Source organism: Cinclus cinclus, chromosome 4 (assembly GCF_963662255.1).
Source record: "Cinclus cinclus chromosome 4, bCinCin1.1, whole genome shotgun sequence".
In the NCBI taxonomy this organism is placed as follows: domain Eukaryota; kingdom Metazoa; phylum Chordata; class Aves; order Passeriformes; family Cinclidae; genus Cinclus; species Cinclus cinclus.
This window is the reverse complement of record NC_085049.1, coordinates 2,075,040-2,081,615: the sequence shown is the minus strand read 5'-3', so window position 1 is coordinate 2,081,615 and position 6,576 is coordinate 2,075,040.

The following is a 6,576-nucleotide window of genomic DNA, read 5'->3' as shown; positions in this document are numbered from 1 at the left end:
CAGATTACCACACTGCACTACCTGAAAATAAACACTGAATTCAGATCAGTTCTTACAGTTACTTATGGATGATAGAGCACACAAATTGGTCTGGCTCCTTCCAAGAGAAAAGAATCATGCTTCCTGCTAAAAAAAAAAAAAAAAAATTGCAGGGAGATGTTTAATGTGATTGCAACTAAGTGTTAAAATCCGGGCAGCTGTCAGAAGGAAAAAAAAAAAAAAATAAATCAGAGCTATATTGTCCCACTGCAGAGATGTTACATTTATAAGATAATCTCCAGCACAGTGCTCGTAGCTCATGTTTGTTCACATACTTCAGAGGAATGTTTTCTAATCATCCGGAGAAGTTTACAGTGCTGTGCTGAGTTAACACCAGAGGAAATCAGGCCAGCAAGCAAGAGATCCATCAGGAGCAGCTGCATAGCACCTGTGTGTGCTCTGCGAGGGGCTGCTGCTGCCAGTTTGCTGAAGAAGGCACAATACATATTTTTTTAACAGTGAAGGATTTTGGCAGGCACACAAGCACGCTTTCATGGAGTTGTAAAATCCTGATGGAGCTGTAAAATCCTGAGCAGATCTAAGCTTAAATTTGAAGTTTTAAAGTTATTTCTTCTCGTGGTCCGTAATGTGTCTCACCTCTGGATTTTGCAGTTTGCCCCTCTCTGCTAGACAAAATGGAATGCACCAAGGAGCAGGTAGGAGTTCGAGTCTTTGGCATTGAATAAGGGAAATAATCAAGTTTCAAAATATGTGCACGAAAGTAACCATTAATATATTTGCTGTGATGCGTAGTAATGTGTTTAAAATGCATCTCATCACTGCACCAACTGTTTTTCAAGTAATTTGTGAATTTTCAGTGTGAATGTGTATCCAGAAGCTCAACCTGATAATCCTGAAGAGCGTCGATTTTCACAGGATGTCTCTAAGCAGTCACTTCTGAAAACATTGGCTGTTGTTAATTAAGTCTGGCACGTTTCTGTCAGATAGGCAAGGAATGTTATTTGCCACACTATGGATGGGTCAGTTATGGTACAGAGAAACCGTGGCTTCCTTGCAAATTAGCAGTGGGGCCAAATATAGAAATTAAGAATCCTAAATAAGATCAGAGGGAAAACTAAGATCCTAAATAGTGACTCTGCTTGCATAAGGATGAATCGAAGCCACTACAAATTTTACATTACAGAGGGGAAAAGAAAGAAGCATTTTCAAAATATTCAACAATGCGACAGACCGTGGACTTTATGTGTGGTGCACACCATTTAAAGCATTTCTGCCCTGATACTGAACATTATGTTGGTATTTGTCTTGCTGGGAGAATAACCCACAGAAATTTTTCCAGGCAGATAATCTCTAAATTGCCCTGCCTTGCAAAAAGGCAATTGATTTAAGTAAATCTGTGGTGCGCTTTTTTTAATTTTTATTTTTAAATCAGACATTAAAATTAACTTTACCCAGCTGCAATCCTTATTGGAAACCCTTGGCAAAAAACAGTTTTCCACTGCTTATTTGAAATTAGAAAACAAATGCTATGCTCCAAGTGTTGCAAGATATTTAGCAATTTTTTACCATGGCCCAGGCTTCAGTTCTCAGGAGTGACTTTGTAACATCATGATAATGTGACTGCTGATGGAGAACATAAAATGGTCTTAATTCTGCAAAGAGTTTGATGCTAAGAAATCCTTCTGTGCTCTGTGGTAAGGCTGCTGATGCTACTGCCACAAACCTTGTGTTCTCCTGTCTTGGTGAAACGTTTTTGCCACACTCTTGTAATTTTTAATGGTATTTAATGCAGACTATAATGTGCTACCAGCATCCCTGGCCACAGGAAAATGTCGTTTGTACCTGAAGCTGCTCACAATCTTTCTGGTTTAGACTTCATCTACACTCAAGACCTCTCTCAGCATAACATTTTAATTAGATTTTTTTTTAATTTTTAATTTCTTTTTCCTTTAGATGTAACTGTAACATCGATAAAAAGCTTCAGTGTGCAGCACAGCACAAAATCACCCTGCTCCCCTTGCTGTACAGGGACAAGTACATGACAGAATGATGTTTTACAGGGCTGTAACAACAGCCAATGGGCTGCAGGATTTTAATTACAGCGGTATATTTAAAGTGGCACAATTTTGGAATGCAGACAAAGCCTTATTTACCACTTGAGGTATAACAGCTGCATAAAAAATTATACTCCATAGATAAATCACCCCGCGATGGTGGCAAAATACTGCATTTAGCATCTCTCTGTGCCAGTAGGAGTCTCAGAAAACTTTAGACACCTGCTAATTGAAAATAGAGAGGCTGCTTATTTTTACTGCCTTCAAAGTTTTCATTCATCATGCTAAGCTTTGGATGTATCAGAAATTACTGATTTTATTGCCCTTTTGGAAATTCATATTTTTCTGGAAAAGGAAACAAAAAAAAACTTCCTTGTGATTTCCTGAATTTTTTTTTTTTTTTAGCAAGCTGTGATACCGAGATTTTGTATACCCTAACCCAACTCTGTGCTGACCATATCTCAGGAGACATTAATGAGAAGAAAATTAAGCTGCATTGGCCCCACTCAGAGTGAATTTTTTACCACAGAGAGACAGAATACTTGTCACCTGGCTATTCTGCCTGAGTGTCAGGAAGGTCCCTCATGCAGCCAGGTTCTCAAAGTAAATACAAACTTCCCAATGCTGTGATAGTGTCTGTCATCTGGGAACAGATCGAGTTTGGAAAGATCTCTTCATTTTCCTTGTTGTTTTTCTTCATTTTCAAAAATTCAAAGGGAATTTTGGGGTTTCCTGGAGATTCTTTTTTTTTTTTTTTTTTTTTTTTTAAATCTACCATCTGTCCCAGCAGTTAGTTACTTAAACAGACAAAGCTTAAGAAAATAATGCCCAAGAATGGTTTTTAGACTCTATTTTCTTTTCCATGACAGAAAGCGAGCTGAAAGCACACGACACATTGGAAAGCACAGCTATACTTCCTCCTTTTTAAACTCCTTGTGTTTTCAGACTACTTAGTACCTTTTTGTAAGTGCACAGCTTGCGCTTTTACAGAAAGAGAAATAAGGGAATTAAATTAATATTTCTTCTTGTTATGGAAGTTCAGCATGGCAACTTTAGAACTGTATAACTCACACCAACCTTACCAATCCACCAGAAGGATTTTTTTTTTGTTTAATTATTTCTGATACATTCAGTATTGCTTCTTCCAGCTCATAATCATTCCACTGGTGTCCCACTCAGGTTTCCACTGAGCAGGAGTTTGCCACAGGCTTGTTGTCCCCTTCCCCACCTGGCTGGGGAAGGCTGGGCAACTGAGGAGAAGGGCAGCATGGAAATTCTGAATATCAGGAGCCACCACCACCTCATTTCCAACTGGGCAGTGTGCCCCAAAGCTGGTGCTACAACAGAGCTTCCTGTTAATACAAGGTTCCAGGGTGAGGAGTGTCTTCAGGAAGTGAGGCTAATACACAGAACTTAGGCATTCTTAGAGCTTTGTTAAGGTTTTGGTTCACTTTCCTTTTGTACTCAGCTGATAGCAAGGATGTAGCACAACTCTAGCCTTGAGACAGAAAGGTACTGGCTAAAAAGTGAAAAGCTATCAGCCTCAGCAAGCCTGCAGACATTATGGTTCACTGCCTAAATTGCATTCCTGCAGCTCTCATCATAAAAAATATGGGCAAGGTCAGGGGTAGGTTAACCTGCCATTGATGTATAAACTTTCTAATTAGTTGTTTTTGTTTTGCATGTAAAAGTCTCTAGAAAAAGGTTTGATTTTATTTTTTAAAGCAGTTTTGAAGTAATCTAGGTAACAATTAAAGCTGTCAAATACCCAGTTACTGATGCCTTTTTCTTTTTTTTTTCTTAACACAGTGGGAAGAAATAAGTTCTGCAATAGATTGTCATTTGGTGTTTTTAAATGCTAGTCAGGACCAGCCTCCTCCAGCAGTTTAAATTCCTGTAGTCCATCCAGCCTTCTGCTGTTGGCCAGAGCTGCCAACCAAGGGTTATTTACTGAGTGCCAATTGTGACAGGACATTTTGCAATGCTAAAGGAGCAAAGGGCACAGCACAGCTTGCTATGAGAAAAATGCCTCATCTTAATCGGGAAGCTTGTGAAGGGAAAGAAAAAACCTCAGCCACCAAAAAACAAAAGGTATTGAGGACCTTCTGCATGATAAAGACTAAAAAAATATTTTAAACCTCATTAGAAAAATAGAGTTTGCCTATTTCTCCTGTTTCATACACTGTGCAGGAAAGGAACACATATGCTGTCACATTCATATTTTATGGGCTCTTTTTTCCCCCCAAACCTTCGTACCTCAGATTTGAACTTTAAACTTGTGACAGTGTTATGTTCATTAGAACAAAAATCACTTGCTATTTCCATTGCAAAGCTCCCCCCAAGAGGTTATCTTAACTGTTTTATAAATCATATCAGGAGGAAAGCTGGCATAAAGGTTGACAGCTCACTCTAGATAATCACTTCCCCTTCTCTTAAGTGACTTTAAGCAGAAAGGAGCATGTAGCTTGCCAGTTCAGTTTTTAGTGGTCAAGCATCCACATCCAACCACCACCAACACACTGACTAAATTAGCTTGTAAGTGTTTTACTGAAATGCAGGAGGACCACAGTCCAGCTCAGGAGCAAGGATCTCAAACATTCATCAGCTATCAAGCCATATTTTCTCTGTCCTTCCAGGGTAGAGCTCATTACTTTTGGACATGAACTCCAAAGCCCCTTGGCACAGGGTCCTTGAAGGGAGTTTGGGGTTCAGATTTCTGTTGATTTATCAGCTTCCTCAAGAGCTGGGCTGATTTAACTAATGCCTTAGAGGGGATATGATTTCAACATTAAAGTCCTGTATCGTGGAGGCAGACAAATGAAGCAAGTTAGACCTTGCAGTAAACAGAACCTACAGCCCAAGGCAACAAACCAATAAGTAGAATCTTAAAGGGAATAAACACACGCCAAAAGAATCCTGGGTTTAGGAGAAAAGCTCAGCTTACATACTATATTTTTTCTACAGGAACCAACAAAACTCAAAAGTAAAACCTAATCCTCTCTCAGAGAGATTGCAACAGTCTGGAAATGGTGCCACATCTTCCCAGGCTGAGTCAGAAGAGAAAAAAAAGTCAAGAAAACTCTCCCTTTAACACCTCACCTCCCCATGACACGATTACAGGTGTTTTGCAATCAATAGGACCTCCCTCTGTTTCTATTGGGCTTTGGAGAAAGATAAGGCAGTTCTTTTGGAACAGAAAGGGTTAAATATAGCAGGTAAAGTGCAGGAGGGGCACAGGAAGCAGATGGAAAGTCGTTCTTGAAGTTGGTTGTGCTAAAAGCAAATACTAAGGAAGGAAAAACCTGAGAATATTAGCCTGAAACATAAGTATTATTCAACCGTTAATCACTCCATCCACCCCTGAAACTGGTGCTTCTTAGTTAAATGAGGATGGTAAGATTGTTCTTCATAAAAACAGTAATCTTGAAAGTAAATACCAGTAACAAAGATATAGGGAGCTTAGTTTCTCGCTGTCTCACAGCACAGAAGCAGAAGACAAATTCAGCTCAATGCCATTAGGAAGAATAAAATGTAACCCTGAGAAAACAGTACTTTTTTTACTCAGCTTATAATTGGACTTAGCCATTAATTTCTCTTGGAAGCCAAGAACTTGACAAGGTACAAAAACGAACTGGATATTTATGCAGACAATGAAAATTATCTGTAGAATTATTAATTTTGAGGAACAAATGTTAGGAAAAGATATTAAATTTCATGCTTCAGATATTTAGCAACTATAAACTGAGCAGCTTAAGCTAAGAGAGACAAAGAGTAGCTAATTTGGTCCTCCCAGCTAAATAGTTAACTGGAGTGTTGTGGAAATAAAGGAACTTCTGAAAGTAGAACAAAATCTGAATCTTTGGCAATAACTTGCATGGAGAAATTTCCAGTTAAGAGATGTTACACAAAGCACTACACATTGCAGTTCTTGTGGCTCTCAGGCTGGCCTGTACTTTTATGAAGTTGATTTTAGCTTGTACAACATCCCCAAGAACCAGATGAACCCTGTGCCTAGTGCACCCTGGTAGCTTCAGGACTTGGCAGCCTCTTTACCGTGATGAAAGATGTATACATAAGTATTATTCAGTTGTTTACACACACAAATTTAAAAAGGTGAAGGAATACATGAGACACCACTCAGCAAAGCAGGTCAGAGTTGAGGGTGTGGTTGCAGGTAGGTGGGAGGACACTGAACATCTTTTATTACCAGATTCCTGCAACATGGAACTGGTCTTCATTTTCCAGACGTGTCAGGAAATGAAGGAGATGCTGTAAAACACAGAGATTCCTAGCCTGGTGCAAAACCACTGAGTAATGATTACCTGGCTTTTTGACATGGGGAATTGTCACGAGCCATAGCAGAGCTGGGCGTGCACTGGCTGTCAAGCAGATCTTGTGCCTTGCTCTCACCTGGCCCTGGGCTCAGTGCCCAGGAACAGAACTGGGAGGCAGCCACAAAGTCAATATAGTGTTTTCTCTAAAGGAAGAAGAGAGGTGAGGAAACTCAGAACCAAAACCTCTT